Source organism: Musca autumnalis, unplaced genomic scaffold (assembly GCF_047663935.1).
Source record: "Musca autumnalis isolate F117 unplaced genomic scaffold, ASM4766393v1 scaffold_3, whole genome shotgun sequence".
NCBI classification, from domain to species: Eukaryota; Metazoa; Arthropoda; class Insecta; order Diptera; family Muscidae; genus Musca; species Musca autumnalis.
The window spans coordinates 68,824,458-68,841,643 of NW_027411866.1; positions in this window are offsets into that span (position 1 = coordinate 68,824,458).

Below are 17,186 nucleotides of genomic sequence, written 5' to 3' on the forward strand. Positions count from 1 at the left end.
ATCTTGAATAAGATCAAAACCATATTAAACTCGGCTGTGCGAATTGCACTAGGCGCACATCGAACGACAAGAATAACTAACATGTTGTTTGAAGCAAATCTAATGACCATTGAAAATTATAGAGACCTCTCTACTGCAAAACTGGCCAAATCCATACTGTTTAATGACAATTCTCCGGTTATTGATTTATTTAACAAATCCATCAAAACCAAAAAGTTCTTTAAAGTTGATTCTGCGTTAAGACGTATCAAGGATACTTCCGATGCTTACAATATTCCATATAACCGCAAAACCGCGGTAAAAACAAACCCCTTCTGGAATTTTAACACCTACCCAATAGATACCTCTCTTCGGAAATATCGCAAGGAAAATACAATATCAGCAATCTATTTTGAGGAGTTTCGTAACATCCAAGAAAAATACAAGGATTATCAATTTATCTATACTGATGGATCCAAATGTAATAACTCTATCAGTTACAGCGTTGTTAAAAATGATGAAATTATAAAGACATCTCTGCTACCTGAGTATTCAACTATCTTTACTGCTGAAATAATAGCAATTTATGAAGCAATAAAGTATACTAAACACTCTAGAGGTAAATTTGCGATTGTTTCGGATTCCTTATCAGCTTTAGACTGTATTTCAAATCCCAATAATAATAACATATATGCGTCATTGATAAGGGATTTAATACACTATCAAAATCACGTATTATTATGGGTTCCAGGACATTGTAACATTAAAGGAAATGAGTTTGCCGATATGGTTGCAAAGGAAGCTTTCAATTTTCCACTTATTACCACTGATAATTTATCTTTTACAGACATAAAAAAATTTATCAATAACGATTTTTACAGTAATAGACTTTCCATTTGGAATAGTTGCTCAGACTGGTATAAATACACAAACTACAAACATAACAATATTAAAACCTATTTGCATAATGACAAAATATTGTCCAGAAACGACCAAATAAAAATCATTCGCCTACGATTGGGGCATACTCGTGTAACGCACGATTATCTTTTGGACAAAGATATAAAAAAAGAATGTAAATTTTGTAAATCTACCACTTTTGATATGAATCATTTATTGTACAACTGCCAGCATATCAAACAGTACACCAATTCACTTTTTTCCAACAATCAACTACAACATATCTTACAAAATCCCCAAAATGAATCAGATAAAATAAAAGTTATAACGTTCTTAAAAACAAGTAACCTCTACAATTCCATATGAAACATCTATTTGAAAATATAAACTGTAACAATTTTATAACATCTTTAACTTGAACACAAACTTGTAACATATGTAAATATGTATATACATTATATGTAAATTATGTAATCTCTAAAATTCCCATCCATATAATATCAATATGTAATTTTAGTTACATTTCATTAATTTTGAATTTTGTAATATACATTAAATCGCTAAGCTTAAGGCCTTAGTAGCCAGAGCTTTGTCATTATATTTGTAATTTAATTTATAAATATAATTGTTAATAAAAAAAAAAAAAAAAAAAAAAAAAAAAAAAAAAAAATACCCTACTATACGCCCTTTGATCTGAAAAACTTTTGAAAGTTTGCTCAATTGATACCATTGACTCTCATGAAAAAATTGAAAGCTTAAATGAAAGATTTGAAAGCAATGATTGTTTACATTGCTTAAACGCTTTGTACCAGCAATGGCACATCTTATAGGGTTTTATTTCCGCCATTTAAGGAGCTTTTTAATAGCTAATGTAAAAGCAATATTACTTGATATCCAAAGTGAGAACATAGATTGTTCTACGTATGAGCAGGAAATTACAATGCCACATTTACACGAATTTTCACACTTATTGAAATAAAAGACAGTCACTTCTCTTAACAACTATTTTAAACTATTTATTTGATACTAATTTAGTAAAAAGGAATACAATTTCAATTAGGTCGATTTGCCACAACTGTGGTGTTGAAGATTTCGCGAGCAACTAACTTCTGTTTTCTTTTTTCTTGCCTCTTGTCAGAGTTACCATCACTCATCTTATTTGTTAACTGCGGGGACGGTGATGCCACAACCACTCCCCCTCCAGTGACACAGTCACGATCATTCTGGAAAGAAATCTTCCTCGTTGATGGAGTAGGTGCGGTTGAATCTTCAGAAGGAGATTGCGTTGTATGTTGAGTTTTAGAAGAAATTGAATTTTCAAGTTGAGTTGGCGTTGCAGTCTGTTTATGACTTATAATGATGTTGGAATTAGAATCGTTGAAGTCGAAAACTGGTTTGAGACGATCGAATGTAACGTTAATATTTTTGTCCTTGATTCGAATTGTGAATAATCGATCTGTTATTCTGTTAATAACTTCATAAGGTCCAGTGTAAGGAGGTTGTAATGGTTCTCGTACAGCGTCTGTTCGTAGAAATACGTGTGAACAGGTATCGATGTCTTTGAGTTTGAACATTTTACTCTTCGTGTGATGTGCAGTTGGAGTTGGACGTAGCATTCGGAAATATTCTCGAAGTTTTTGAAGAAATTCTGTAGAATCAGCATGTTGATTGTTGTCTTCATAAAATTCGTTTGGAAGTCTCAACTGACCACCGTAGAGAAAATCTGATGGTGAAGCTCGTAGGTCTTCTTTAAATGCAGTTCGGAGTCCAAGTAGTACTGTTGGTAATATGTCAACCCAGGATACTGCTGGATGACACATTAACGCTGCTTTAAAAGTTCGATGCCACCTCTCAACCATGCCGTTGGATTGAGGGTGGTACGCTGTTGTACGTGCTCGTTTAGCTCCTGTGAAAGCTGCTAATGATTTGAAAAGCGCTGATTCAAATTGAGTGCCTTGATCTGTTGTAATTGTTTTTTGGCAACCAAATCTTGAAATCCAAGTTGACCAAAATGCAGTTGCAACTGTTTGAGCGGACATGTTTTTGAGCGGCCATCTGGAAAAACGATCTATCATTGTTAGACAGTATCTGTATTCTTGTACATTGTTAGACAGTATCTGTATTCTTGTACTGGTGGCATTACAACAATGTCTAAGTGTACGTGATCAAAACGATTGTCTGGAACGTCGATTTTGTTCGGAGTTATACGGTTATGTCTGGTAATCTTTGCTTTTTGGCAATGTAAACAATTACGACAAAGATTGATGATGTCTTTTTTAATTCCGGGCCAGATGTATTTTGTTCGTACTTGCTGTAGTGTTGAGCGACCGCTGGGGTGCGGAAGTCCGTGCACGGTATTGAAAAAATTTGTTTGCGCAGTGCGTCCGGAATGTATGGACGGACGTATCCCGTTGAGATGTCGCAATAAATTGATGTGTTACCATAATGAAATATTTGCAATTTCAGAGAATTGTTGCCATTGATGATAGTTTTCAACTCATCGTCAGATTATTGTGCTTTTTGAATGTCTTCGGTTGAAACGGTTGACGGCATTGAGATTTCGTTGAGTCGTGAAAATGCATCAGCGACGGTGTTTTCGGGTCCAGAAAGATAAATTATATCAGTTGTAAATTGTGATATGAAATCTAAATTTCTGAGTTGTCGGGGAGATGCTTTTTCAGGCCGTTGGAAAAATGCGTATATGAGCGGCTTATGATCGCTTTTGATGACGAAGTGTCGTGCTTCCAGCATGTGTCGAAAATATTTCACAGCTTTGTAAATAGCGAGCAATTCTCGATCATATGTGCTGTATGACTTTTCAGATTTTGTTCCAAGACGGCACCGATGGCACTTTCTGATGCATCCGTTACTAATGCTAGATCTAGGTCTGGAGCTGGATGTGCTAACATAGTAGCTTCACCAAGGCTTCGTTTGCAAATCTCAAAAGCGTTTTCTGATTCAGTTGTCCATGGAACTTTGCGTTTATCATTTTTCTTTGAATTCCCAACGAGTTCGTTAAGGGGTGCTTGTTGATGTGCTGCATGTGGTATGCAGCGCCTGTAGTAGTTTATAACACCAATAAAGCGACGAAGCTCACAGATAGTTTCTGGCTTCTTGTATTTTTTATGGCATCAATACGATCTGTGGGTGGGGAACAACCATTTGCGTTGATTATGTAGCCAAGAAATCTTACCTCAGGTACACCAAAATGGCATTGGTTGGGGTTGATGGTGAGTCCGAAGCGTCGTAAAATTTCGAAGACTACACGAAGATGTTCTCGATGTTGTTGTGGAGATTCGGACATAATGATAATGTCGTCGAAGTAACAAAATACGAAGTCAAGTCCTCGGAACACGTTGTCCATGAAACGTTGGAATGTTTGTGTTGCGTTCCTCAAACCGAAAGGCATGTACAAAAATTCTAGTAATCCGAACGGAGTACATACTGCTGTTTTGCGATGTCTTCTTCAGCCATGGGTATTTGATAATAGGCTCTTGTAGGGTCAAGAGTTGTAAAAATTTACTTACCGTGAAGATTTTCTGCAAAGTCGTGTATATGGGCAATAGGGTAGCGGTCTGGAATTGTTTGTGAGTTGAGTTTACGATAGTCACCGCAGACACGCCAGCCACCTGTTTTCTTAGCGACCATATGAATAGGACTAGCCCAAGCACTCTTTGATGGACGACAAATACCTTGTTCGATGAGATAATCCATTTCGGCTTTAGCTGCTTTTAATTTATCACCCGAAAGACGTCGTGGTCGATCAGCAACTGGAGATCCTGTTGTTTCGATGTGATGTACGACAATTAATTCATCTGTTGGTTTTCTAAGCGTTGATGTTTCGGTAATGTCTTCAAATTCCTTTAGTAGATCTGCGAAAGGAGATGCAGAATTCAGTGTTGAAATTCCAAATTGTTTTGTTTGCAAAATTACACCACGGTTGGATAATTTGGTTTTGTTGTCGATAAGACGTTTTTGTTTGAGATCAATGAGTAAATCAAAGTTGACTAGAAAATCGGCACCTATTATTGGAGTATGCACGTCAGCAATCACAAATAACCACTTGAATTCTAGTCGAATCCAAGGTCGTGTTTCAATACACAATCACCAAATGTTTTGATTTCACTTTGATTTGCAGCCAAAAGTGTAAGTTTGGACGGCTTGAGTTTTCCTTTGATTATAGATGGGGGTACGACTGATACCGCTGATCCAGAATCAATGAGATAACGTGAATTTGTTGACTTGTCGTAAAGATGTAGACGTTTTTCACAAGCGTTGTTGTTATTGCTGCTGTCGCCAACGGATTTGACTGACAACATCCCAGTTAGATTTTCCGGTTCAAATCGTGAACAATCAGGCTTACATTTTCTTGCTTTGTCACCAAATTTGAGATGAAAATAGCACAAATTTCGCTGGTTTGAATTTTTACCATTTGGTGAACGATTTCTTGATTTGGAACGATGTCGTGTATGCTTACCAATTTGTTGTTGGATTTTGTCGATCTTATCTGAAAGTTCCCTTATTCTTTGGCACATATCGGCGAAAGACATTCTTTGGTTAATTGCATCAACAGCTGGTTGTTGTGAGGTTGAGAGAGAATTAACACAATTGTTGTTGTTTGCTTCAAACATTTTGTCAGCAATTTTTGCCAATTTTTCCAGGTCTTCTTCTTCCCAGGCGGTTAGAAAAGGTCTCATGTTTTCTGGCATTTGCCCAAGAAACAGTGTTCTGATGATTGCCTCGTTGCCTTTACCAGGAGCAAGTCGTTTCATGTGTGCCAAAATTGACGTTGGTTTCACCACCTTGTATCAAACGTCGTAGTTTTGACTCGGGAGACTCAGCAAATTTGGAAATAATTCTTTCTTTTATTGCAAAATATTTGCTTGAGTCCGGTGGATTTGTGATAAGGTCTTCAACTGACGACAATACTTCGTCTTCAAGACGGACACTCACCAGATCGAACTTGTCGTTATCCGCTGTTATGTTACACAGGGCAAATGAACGTTCCACTTGCGCAAACCATAAATGCGGGTTTCTTTCGTTATATTTAGGAATGTGTACCTTTGTAGCCAGTTGTTGCTGGAGCGATTGGATTTGCCGTTGCAAGTCTTCTGCCATATTGTTCACCGTTACGATGTTGCTGCTTTCGAAGAATTCGGCTTCGTCTTCAGTACTATTGGAGTCGACCTCTTTATAGTTTATTGCATTGCGTCGTCTCAGTTGCCGTGTTGAATCAACCATAAGTTTTCAAAGTGTTTTTGTTAAAAAAATTCTGAGAAGCAAAATGACCGTTGAAACTGTTGTGTACTTGAATGTATGTACGTGTTTATGTGTGCGTATGCCGGTGTTATGAATTTCCACGAACCCTCCAAACATTTGGAAGTTAAATATATCTTCTCTCAGTAAATTCGTCTCCGTAAAGTGCCTGCATTCAGTTAAAAATGCGAATGTTGTCTATTTACAAGAATAAATATGTTGTTATCGCTTTTTTATCCGTATGTAATCACAACTGCGCGACTTACAGTATTATAAAAAGCGACACTTTATGTTGTACAAAAACAAATGCTTAAAGTCTGGAGTATTGATACTACTCTCTATTATAGAGAGTAATGTTTTCAAAACAATAGTGGTAGCATTACAAAAACAATTTATCTTGCAAACAGTTAAGCGAATTGTAATTAGAGTTTGGGAATTCCCGACTTTTTTTCATTCCCGGGAAATCGGGAATGAAAATTTCTCATTCCCGGGAATTCCCGGGACTATGGTAATTCGAATTCGTGGGGCATAGACGTGACAGAGATTATTCCTGACTAATTAGCGGAGGTTATATAAAATATCTTTTTCCAACTACCATCCTAGCAAAGCTTCCTTGATATCAAAGAGTGCTGTCCGATTATATTTTTAAAGTCAACTATATTGTATGTTCTTCTTATGATTCGAAATGCGTGTTGATCATATAACAAATCCGTTTATAACGAATTTTTAAACGGTTGACCTTTTGGGTACACGGCTTCACAATGGCAACACGTTGGCACCAATGATATAGAGTCGTACTTACATGAACATACATACCATTGTTATTACTGGGTTCCAATCCTAATATGCTATATTTGTCACTTACACATTGTTTTATATTGCAAACAATAATTCGAATGGATCACAGCTTTTATATCTTAGCCAATTAATATCCTTCAAGAATGCCACCAATAAAAATTTAGACTAGAACAACCATGATAAACTAAAAATTAAGAATTATGTGAGGCTATACAGACTTCCAATTCTAAAAAAACACCAATTATCGAGAAGACCAATGCAATTACGAATAATCGGGGCACGAATTATCGCCATTCTACTATATTTCCAATATTAAATAACTATAAGGCAAATAATATATGACTTATACATGAAAATACAAATACCCGTATTCCCGGGAATTTCAAAAAATTTTCCCGGGAAATCCCGTTCAAAAAATTTCGGGAATTCCCGGGAAATCCCGGGCCGGGAATTCCCGACCAGAAACTCTAATTGTAATGAAAGCAAATAAGAAGAATAAAGCATGAGTTGACTGATGTGATTTCTTCAGTTCTTGTGACGTTTTGTTAGCAATCGGTACAAACTTGATACAAAAATTTAAATGAAAATAAAGCTGTTTAGATGCTTTATTGTATATTAACAACTTTTATAAAAAAGTAGATCAAACGTATTATTCATTTGATTTGAGGTGCATTGTATTATAAAAATTTTTTCTTTTTTGATCAATTTTATAATGAAATGCATCTTTTATAACCGCAGTAACATTAAATTCAAATGAATAATAATAATAATATGTTTGAATAAACAATTAAAAAACTAAATAGCCTTTTACAAATACTGTCGGTTCCGTCACTACTGAATGTTTCGTAAACGGTACCTGCATGAGTACCTAATGCACACTCAAAGTGCCCCGCTTCCGACACTTCAACTGAATCGCATAAGAAACATACAACAGTGACGGAAGCGAAAATAGAGTCTGGACCGCATAAGTGGAACAGTTTCTTTAGTCATTTTTGTCTTTTCGGAAACAAATGCGACTGTCGCAGTAGACACAACAATCAGTTTTCAGTGACTTTTGCGTCAAGCAAGCAATAGAAAATGTTTGGAGGGAACTGTCGCGATCTGCTTGTTGCAAATTTTTATTTTGTTTTGTTTGTTCGTAGACGGGGTCACTACTATGGTTTATCTAGTGTTATTGAAATAAAAGACAGTCACTTCTCTTAACAACTATTTTAAACTATTTATTTGATATTAATTTAGTAAAAAGGAATACAATTTCAATTAGGTCGATTTGCCACAACTGTGGTGTTGAAGAATTCGCGAGCAACTAACTTCTGTTTTCTTTTTTGTTGCCTCTTGTCAGAGTTACCATCACTCATCTTATTTGTTAACTGCGGGGACGGAGATGCCACAAGACCTTCCGCGATCGAATCCATCCACGAAAACCGATACGATATAGATACCTTGGAAATACGAAAATTGGCAAAAATGTATTATGATAAATCGGCGTATTAAACCGCGAGTTTCTTTAACATTTTTTACATAAATGGAATCCTTTATACGCGATTATAATATGTGCGAAAACGCGTGTCATAAATTTCAGAGATTTGCGAGTAATGTGGGTTTTTTACCAAAAATAGAATGTGGAGGCACATCCGCGGTTCTGAAAGAATCCATTTGAAATATGTGTATATAGACGTATTTTTGATGGGTGCTACTGAAACCGGGTGGGCATCAACATCGTATGCACATTGCGCGATTTTTACCCACTTTAAGGTTTTTTGCATTGTGTGATGCAACTGGAGGCACACTTTGACCGCTGAGTGAAACATCGAAATATGCATAAATATTGAAAGAGATTGATTCGCTGTATCCAAAAACGGATGCGCATCAACTGATTTTAACTAATGCTAAGTTAGGTTAAACGTCAAATGAAATTCAGATGAGATTTCATTTGACGTTTGTGCTATGGAAATGACAGTTGAAATCGAGTGGATTTCGTAAATGTAAACCAAGCATAATTCGCGAATAATAGACTTTTTAATTTCCACATTTTTTGAATGATTGTAATTTTAATATTACTCTTTATTTCCTATCCTTATAAGTTATCACAGTAAGGAAATAAGCTTTCACGATGGTAAACCATATTTATTGATAAAGTTTTAGCAGTACACATTAATTACTGAATGGGATTTTAGCGAAATAGTTGGAGAACTCACAAATATTATTTTTTTAATTCTTCGAATCAAACCAAAATATATATTTGCAACAATATTCTCCAACAATATGTATTTCTCTTTTGTTGTTGCTATAATATGCAATTTATGTACCCAATCTCTATAAATTTGGTATCATATTTTTCTACGCATTGTCTAGATTCCGTATATACATATTTTTTAATTTATTTTTTGAGGGTTTGTACGGACTCAGGGACAGGATAATTTGGATTTTCTTCAAAATTTTGTTATTATTTGTTGATTTTCCGCGAAAATAATAAATTTAATAACTATTTAAACATCTACGAATAGATATGGAATGCTGTTAACGATTTATGCATACATTTTCTCATAACAACAAATAAGATATTTTTAAATATTTTTTCTTTTTATGAGAATAAAAACCGTTATTACTTTTGCGCGCATCGTCCAATTTTGTGAACGCGAACAGATTTGAAACCAGCATTTTTTCTTAACTTCTATGCCAAAAATTGTAAATGTGCTCGCACCAAAAATATTAATTTTTTTAAAATGGAATTGCAAAGGATTTTTGGTTTTTGCCATATATTAATATTTTTTGAACAAATAATTGTACAACTATTTGAATATCTACTTTTTGTAATTTCGTGCGTGAGTGTTCATGAAAAACGTCGTGTTCGTGAATGTGCATAAAAATTTTGTTCCGTGTTCGTGCATGTTCGTGCCTAATTTGTTAGGCACGCTGCCCAATGATGCCTCTTTCTCACGGTATATAACATGGCGATATTGCATTATCCGTTCATGCACGGCTTAATTTTTTTCTGGCACTACGGCCGATTCTGGGCAATCCTCACGACCATCGTTTTTTTCTGAGTGTCGAACACGATTGAATTCATTATACCAGTTTTTCATAGTGATATAGGATGGCCCTTTATCGACATACAAAGATTTATTTTGATCGATGCACTCTTGCCGTTATTATCCATGTCGAAAATTGTGAAAATTATAGGACGAAAATGTTCACAAGTAAATCCATTTTTTTTTTTTTTGCAAATCGCTGTAAACTACATAACACATGGTCGTATGTTAAACTAAAAACTGTCAACCTTTCCAAAAAAATGTCAAATGACGCTTGGCGATATCAGTGTTTTTTGAGCACAAAACGATGGGAGACACGCCATGGTAATGGCGATTTGCGCCGTGCGACCAAATTCCCAGCAAACACAATGTGGGTGGTCCGACGCGTCTGCTCAAATTCGGAAGTTTTTTCAGTTTTTGGTCCGAACTTTGACGAGATTTTTTAGGTGTTTCGGTTGAATTCGCATTTAAAAGAATTCATCAGTCACACTTATTTTTGAGCTCGAGTCGTCATAAAATTGGGGAAGGGTTCTTTGTTTCTGTCACTCTAACTAGGATATAGTGTTAGTCCATTCAAGCACATAAACTTGAATTGGCACTTAGGATCCACATTTTAATTGTTCCTTACAAGCACATAAACTTGAAGGAAATCGTCGACTAATAATTAAGAACAAATAGTTCGTTGTAGTACTAAAAGACGACGACTGGTTTTCTTTATTGATTTCATTCTTTTATAACAATATTTTCTTAACATAAATGATGACATGCTAAATTATAACTAGGTCAAATATTATGCATACAAGAAGTAAAGAAATGAAATTGATAAACAGTGAACTTAACTAAAATATATGTGACATTAACAATACAATTATTGACTGTTACTTTGGTTAATGACTTACATAGAAATGCTGTATTAGCAATTTGGACGATTAAAATACAAATTGTAAATATGTGACAACTAAAATACAAATAGTACCCAGCCAACAATTTTTGCCGATGGCTCTGATATCAGATTTTTTTCCGAGATTTCGTAACCTTTCTTTCCGATTATTTTCCGAGTGCTCTGCACAATCTCGGAAGGGAAATTTTGATTTGTTTTCTTTCCGATTAGTTTCCGAGTACTCTGCACATAATCTGAAAGAATTTTTGATCTGAGTATTTTTCTCGCGAGCAAAAATCCCGAACTCTGGTTGAGAGTTAATTGTATACAAACAACGCCAGCGGCAAGGGAAATTTCTTTGCTTTGTTTGCATGCTGTACTTTGTTTTTTAGTTATTTCGCAGCAGTTAAGTGAGTAAGACTTAGCGGAACAAATTATTGTGTGTTTTAAAACAAATTAAAATTGGAAGTTTGCATACACATTTTGTAAAAAGCTGTTTATAATAACAAATATTGTTAATTCTATTTTAGATACGCCGAATAAAGAACAACATCGTGATGACACATGGAAACTTTATTAGGAAAAGTTATGTTTTATAATTTTGCAAACAAACAATATCAGCGGGCAGCAGCAATGAATACTATTAAATCCAACTTGTGAAGATGATGAAATAAAGAATAAAAAAATTCGCATGAAACATTCGAACATTTTCCGAAATATAAATCACCGGAATTTTTTCCGATTTTCGGATAAAACCTTACGTTAATCTTCCGATTTTTTTTGCATATATCGGATAAAATATCCGATAATCTTCCGATTTTTTTCCGAACATCGGATCAAACATCCGATAATCTTCCGATTTTTTTCCGAATATCGGATCAAACATCCGATGATCTTCCGAATTTGTCCCGATTTACGAATGTTCCTTCCGAGTTTTTTCCGAAATTGTGCAGATAATCGAAAATTCCCTTAAAATTTCCCTTTTTTTCATTCGAGTTTTTTTGCGAATTCGTTCAGAATTCGGAAAGAAACTCTAATATTCCCTCCGATTTTTTTTCCGATAAAACTTTCCGAATTCGTGGGCACCTTCACACAATTTTGTTCCGATTTCTGAACGAATTCGACATCAGAATCGCATACTTGTGCAGAGTTTCGTTCCGAATTCGGAAAAAAATCGGAAAAAATTGTTAGCTGCGTAAATATGTGTATAGCTATGTGCGTATGTATGTTTTAACATTCTCCGCCGCGTTGACAGTGTTCAAGTAGTAAGTGTAGCTGAAGCGGTTGTATGAGTGGATGAATCAGCTGGGACATTTATCGTTGATTGTTGAGTTCTTACGGCTGGAGTAGGTGTAAATTAAGCCGTTTTGTTTAACCTGGAAGGGATTCTCCAACTCAGCTTTGCCAGTTGCGGAATTCGAATTAATAGATGAATTGGAGTCTTGTGAAACAACACAACACGAAGTATAAAGAAGCATATAGGACAATAAACAAATCAAAAGGTTATCGTCATTAGGTGTGTACGATAACTTCGAAAGTGAAAAGTACTTGCAAGCACTCAGCAAGTTCTCAGTAACCTCTCTCCACCAATTTTACTCTCTCGAAGCAAAAAATTTGCAGATTGTTATCGTACAGCAATTTGCAAAAACTTGCAAAAAGTCAGCTGATTTGACAAACAAGAAGTTGGCGGAAAAGATTAAATTTAACAATTGAAGGTGTCTACCATTTCTTTTTTATTTTCCATTTTTTATACCCTCAGCCTTTAGGCTAAAGAGGGTATTTACACTTAGATACGACCAAAAATGTGCCTCATCGAAATAATGGTTTTAGACCCCAAGTATGTTTATACGATATCCGTTTCAGACAATTTTGAGTCGATCTAGCAATGTCCGTCCGTCTGTCTGTCTGGCTGCAGCGCACGATAACTCTCGAACGGATCAATCGATTCGGTTCAAATTTTGGGTATCGAAATATTTTGTCCAGATTTGATTTAAGTTCGAAGATGGGCCATTTCGGTCCACTCCTTCAGGTACCTCCCCCACAAAAGTTCAAAAATGTTCGGAAAGATTGTCCGCACGATAACTCTTGAAGGGAGTAACCGAATTAGTCCATACTTTGCACATCGTGACATTTCTACCAGACATAGATGAGGTTCCAATATGGACTCTTTGGGGTACCTCCTACACAAAATTTTGCATAAGTGCAGTTAAAGGCCTGCTCTCGCTTTGATTTTTGTTGCAGCCACTTTTATTCACTACCCCCATTACGACGATATAATTTTTTTCAGGAGCAAGTCCATACTTCCTCAGAAATCAGCACAAAAACTGCAAACAACCCATATAATACCATGTGTCGTAGTTGGAGCGCACGATAACTCTCGAACGGATCAACATATTTGGTCAATATTTTGTCCAAACTTAGTTTAAGTTCGAAGATAGACCATATCGGTCCACTCCTTCCGGTACCTCCCCCACAAAGGTTCAAAATGTTTCGCCAAGATTGTGGGCATGATAATTCTAGGAGGGAGTAACCGAATTGAGTCAAACTTTGCTATTGGTAATATTACTTTCAGGCATAGATCGGGTTCTAATATGGACTATATCGGTCCACTCATTTGGGCACCTCCCACCCAAAATTTGGAAAAAGTATAGTTTAACAACTCCTCTCTGATCTTATTAATTTGTGATGCAGCAGGTTGCAATTGCGGCCCCTGTTACGACGTTGTAATTTTTTTGTGGGCAAGTCCATAATTCCTGAGATAATGACCCAAAAAGGTTCAGAAAATCCTACCGGCACCACCTAAACTGGCTAATGTGTAAAATAACCATTTAAGAGAGAAATCGATTTAGCTCAAACTTTGTATATTGAAAAGTAAAATTGTAATATATTTAAATTCAGAAAATTAAGTACAACATTTTTAATTATATAGTCTGTAAGGAAAATATCCATAGACTAATAGAGAACAAAAATATTTCCTACAGATTTGTATTATGTCCGAATATATACTGCATCGGATCACTCCTACGGAATCATTCTGATTTTTGTTGCAACATGTAGTTTTTTGCGGCCCTTTCCATCCTGGAAAATTTTCCCAACAGCTAAAAAACCTACAGAAGTATTGTGTTAACTTTTTTCTTCGGGTACGAGGGTATATCTCTATCGGCTCAGCTGACTGATACTTTCTTATTTGTTTATTTTTCATTTCATTCAGGTACCTTCCCCACAAAAGTTCAGAAATGTTGGAAAAAATTGTGCGTACCATAACTCTTGATTTGGTCCTAATATATTTACCAGATATAGATCAGGTTCAAATATGAACCACATTTGTCCACTCCTTCGGGTACCTCCCACACAAAATTTCGGATAAGTTCACTTTAAGACCTGCTCTCGAATCACTTTGATATTTTTTGAAGCAACTTTCATTCGCTGCCGCAATTACGATGGTAAAATTTTTTTCAGGGGCAAGTCCATACTTCTTGAGATAACAGCCCGAAAGTTGTAAAAACCTCTATGGCACCATACGTAGTGGCTGGAGTGCTCAATATATGGGATCCTTGGGAAATGTATTCCGATGCTGTTCGTTGTGGTCCTGGCTTCGGTACATAAGGCTGAAATCATTTCTGCCTCTTATGTGACGAGGCCCTTATAATTCCCTTTCCAATGCACAAATATAAAACATACTGGAACGCAGTGCATTCATTGTGTTTCTCCTACTCCATGGATGCATGCATGGATTTGATACCTTTAAAATAAAAAAAATAGCCACCACAAACTACAAAATAAGTTATTTTACTTACATTATCGTTTTTCATAATTTATTTAATATTTTTTCCCCTTTTTTATATCAATTTATTTTAATAGCCAAACGTTTGTTTATGTTTTTGCCAAGAAGTTCGCTACAAAACATTCGAATTTAAGTCAGCTGATCAAACTTGCAAATTCTTCCAAGAAAAATTTTCCTTGCAAAAACTTGTAAACAAAAGTCTCCAAAACTCTCCAATATTCTCTCACAATTGTCTCCAAATTCTCTCTCTTTTACTTTGCAAGTTTGTTATCGAACAGCATTTTGTAAAAGTTTGTGCAAATTTGCACAAACTTTTGGGTTATCGTACAGACCTATTAACATCGTTTTACTTGTGGGCGATAAGACAATGTTCGAGTTAGCACGCTTCCTAAAACCACAACTGCGATTACGAGTTAAATCCACTTGGTTGCTGTACACTTGTTGGATTTGCCTTTTTAGATAAAACTTCATTAGCATTACCACTATCGAACTTTGTATTTGTAATGGGCGATCGTTTGTAAGCTATATTGCCATGCTATACGCAATCTTCATCTTTTTGTCGGAATGGTATCTCTATCATCTCCATCTTCTAAGGATTGTTCCGTTGTCTGTCTGTTGACACTTCATCTTGACTTTCTGGAAATAGGGGAGCCAGTCTGTGAATGGCCCGCTTGAATATTCCAGACGGCGTTTTTACTTCGGCAACTGTTACAGATCCGTCCTCACCGGTAAACACTTTAAGGATTCTTCCTAATGGCCACTTCATAGGAGGTAGATTGTCTTCTTTGATAATGACCATATCTCCTTCGTTAAGATTGTTCATCTTTTTTCTCCATTTATTTCGCTGTTGAAACTCTTGTAAGTACTCTTCTGACCACCTTTTCCAGAATTGCTGCTTGATATGAGAGATTAATTTCCATTGTGATGTACTGGACGTCTTCAACGTATCTGCTCTGCTGTCTACTTGTGAGGTTAGAACTTCTCCTATTACAAAATGTCCCGGTGTTAATGCTTCGAGATTATCTGGGTCGTTTGATAGTGACGTGAGAGGACGAGAATTTAAAATAGCTTCGATTTCTATGATAATTGTCTCTAATTCTTCAAATGTTAGTGTTTCTGTTGAAACACTGCGTACCAAGAGACGTTTTGCAGACTTTACTGCAGCTTTCCACAAACCAACGAAATGAGGAGCTCTTGGTATGCCCTTAGCACTGGAAGCTGATATTATTTCTTCTTTCGCTTTGGTAGCATATATGCTTTCAGACAATTCCGCTAAACCATTTTTGGCTCCGACAAAGTTTGTAGCATTGTCACAATATATATTCTGGCAGTGCCCGCGACGAGCAATAAACCGGTTTGGAGCACCAATGAATGCTTCAGTGGATAAGTCGGATACTAGTTCTAAATGAACTGCTTTTGTTGCAAAGCAGCACAACACAGCTACATAGGCCTTGGTTGGTCGTTTGCTCCTCACCTTGTAATGTACCCAAAAAGGTCCACAAAAGTCTACTCCAGAGTTTATGAACGGTCGAGCAGGATCTATCCTTGTTGCTGGCAGATTACCCATTATTTGCTGATATAGTTGTGGCCGCGCTCTAGTACATCGTACGCATTTTTGAACAGTTGATCTTGCTGTTATTTTGCCTATGATTGGCCAAAATCGCTGCCTTATGGTATTTAACAGTGCTTGAGGCCCACAGTGTTTGTTCTCTTCATAGGTCATCGTGAATAGCAATTTCACCAAAGGATCGTTATATGACAATATCATCGGATGTTTTGCCTCTGGTTGTAGCATGGAATGTTCCAATCTTCCTCCGACGCGAAGGATACCTTCATCATGCAAAAACGGTGATAGACTGCATAAAGAACTATGTTTGCTTGGCTGCTTTTCAGCTTTCAATTCTTTTATTTCTGCTGCGAATTCGGAAGATTGTATAACGTGAGTAATTAAGCGGAGAGATTGATCTAACTCGTTGGAATTAAGTGCTATGTTTTCAGACCGGTCCGTTCTTTGTATTTCTTCTTGCAAATCTAAGCACTTGTAAATCTAAGCACGTATGCAACAATTCTTTGCAATTTCCTGAAGGAATTTTTGTGTTCGATTCCATATATGAAATGGATGTCAGCAGTTACTATCGCTGTAGTAGCTGCTCCTTTTAACTCCATGTTATTGGATATATCATTTTGAGAAGAGAGTTTAGCTGGCCAGAGTTCCTCTTTTCCATGAAGAAAAACTGGTCAATGGAACCATAATCGACATTTAGACAAGTCTGCTGGTTGAAGTCCTCGCGATAGAATGTCGGCAGGATTCTCTTTTGATGGTACGTGTTTCCATTGTTCTGGCAACGTTAATGTTTGGATAATTGATACCCTATTAGCCCCAAAAGTTTTATATAAAGTTGACTGCGACTTTATCCAGGCCAGTACAATTTCAAAATCGGTCCATAGAAACATAGGATGTTCTTGAAGCCTTAAATCAATCTTCACCCTCTTAGCTAGCTGAGCTGCCACTACTGCGGCACATAGTTCCAGTCGAGGCAATGTTTGTTTTTACAAA